Source organism: Lontra canadensis, unplaced genomic scaffold, assembly GCF_010015895.1.
Source record: "Lontra canadensis isolate GAN:19392208 unplaced genomic scaffold, GSC_riverotter_1.0 scaffold41, whole genome shotgun sequence".
NCBI lineage: Eukaryota > Metazoa > Chordata > Mammalia > Carnivora > Mustelidae > Lontra > Lontra canadensis.
The window spans coordinates 5,523,464-5,525,590 of record NW_022631035.1 but is presented as its reverse complement, the minus strand read 5'-3'; positions in this window follow the sequence as shown (position 1 = coordinate 5,525,590).

Here is a 2,127-nt window from a genome sequence, read left to right as displayed (position 1 = left end):
GGAGCAAAGCATGCGGGTCCTCAGTTTGGCAGGGTGCCAGGCTGGCCTGGGTGGCAGCGACTCCCAGGCTGAATGGTTGGTTGCCCTGTCCCTGGCCTTTGTCCGATGCTAAAGCGTCTCCTCTTTCCTGGGCCGCCTGCCTTCCTTTGTTGGCTTAGCGGGGTCAGGAGCCGCAGCCACCTGCATTATTAATGCTCATGGGGAAGGCTGGAGCCCCCGGGGGTGGGGGGGGCTAGACTGCGACTGTAGGCCATGCCAGAGTGGAACCGGTGTGGGCGCTGCCAAGGGCTCAGCGTTCCAGGGCCTGCCAGATCTCCCGGGAGGGGACAAAGACGCCTGGAAGCCCCTCTTCACTGAACCCGCCATGGGCGGAAGCAAGGGCAAAGAGCCCCAGCGCCAGGGCGGGCCCGGGAAGCGGGTCTCCGGGGAAGAAGAGTCCGGGTCAGCCAGCACACACGGCGCGCCCTGCCGGGAAGGCCGGCAGGGTCGCCTTAAGGCTCACAGGGCCAGACCGGTCTTGGAGCCCGCCACTTCGGTAAGCCAAGGGACCCCTGGTGGCCGCCGGAAGTCTGCCACAGAGGGGACGGGCAGCTGCAAAGGGCCAGGGGCTGGGCCGCCACCGGAGCCCCAGGGGAGACCAGGCAGCGCGCAACGTCAGGGACCCTGGTCTCAGCACCGGGACAGCCCTGGCGGGCGCCTGGAAGAAAACAATATCCCCAGAGAAGGGAGGACACGGGAGCTCTGCCGCCGCAGGAAGAGAGGAAAGAGGCGGAGAGCCCTGGCTCCGCACGGCCACCGAGAGACCCGGAGCCTCGATGTGGACCCCTCCTTGGGTGGAGATGGGAGCAGCTCTTGCCTGGACAGCGAAGCCCGCGAGGCCCAGGAAAGCGACAGCCAGAGCGGTGGGGCCCTGGGGCCGTGGCCGAAGCCGGAGGAAACGGACACGGGCTCTGGAGACCCCCAGACTGGGTCAGAGCCAGCGCTGGAACCCGGCGAGCGCCCCAGCAGCGACGGTCGGAGCAGCGACGGCGGGGACAGCGCCGAGCCCCGGAGCCGGGAAGAGTCGTCAGGGGTGGGACGCCGGGAGAGCGCGCGGATTCCGGGACAGGCACGGAGTCGAGCCTGCAAGGGGCCGGGCCTGGAGGGGGCCCACGGGCAGCCCCGGGAGCAGCGAGCCGAGCCCCTGAGGCCGAAGAGACTGAGCCGGGCAAAAAAGCCAAGGCCTCCAGCCCCCACGAGGACAGTCGCACGTGCGTCCCCCGGAGCTCGCGGGCTTCTCGGGACCCCAGGCCGGCCCGGGACGCAAGGGACAGTGAGTTGCGGCCGGAGGCTGAGCCGCAAAGCGCCGAGCCTGGAAGAGCCGAGGCCTCGGGCGCTAGGGCTCGGCGCCGCCAGGTCGGAAAAGCGGTGGGGAAGGTGCAAGTGGCGGCGGGCGAGAGCGAATCCGGGGCGGGCGGGGGAGACAGGCCCGGACACCCAGCGCCGCTGGCCGCGCTTGTGGCGCTCCGCAGGCTCCGCGCGAAAACCCCGCCAGTCCCAGCTCTCCAGGCCGCGGCTCCGGCCCGAGAGGCTCCGGCGCGTAGTGCGCGCCCTGGGTCTCCTGCGCTGTCTGCGGCTGCGGCTGCGACGGCCGGCTGGCGAGGGCCGGGGGACAGGGCCGCCCGCGTGCGAGGGGCGGGGGGCGGGGCCGCGGGCCGGGACTGCGGCGGCGTCTAGTGCTGCGCCTGGCCCGCGTAGCGGGACTGGGGGGGACGGTCCAGGGCTCCCTCTAGCGGCGACTCGAGTTCCCCACAGTGGAAGAGCTCAGCTCCTGAAGACCCTTCTGAGGATGAGGACTGGACTCGGGATCCCAAGTTCGCGGTCGTGTTCCCCAGGATCCACAGGACTGGGAGGGCGTCGAGCACTCGGAGCTCAGACGAAGGGTCCACGGACGCCCCGCCCGGGGAGGGGCACGTTCGGCCTTGTGCAGAAGCTTCGGGGGACAGTGAGGGGCGCGGGGCGAGTGGAGAAAGTGTAGCTGGGCCCCACCGAGGCTCTCTCCTGGGCCGTGCTCCCCACCAGGAGCCCCCACTCGGCGAGAGCGCCTCCAGCAGCGAAGTGGAGCCCGAGACCTTGGGGGCTCAGGCT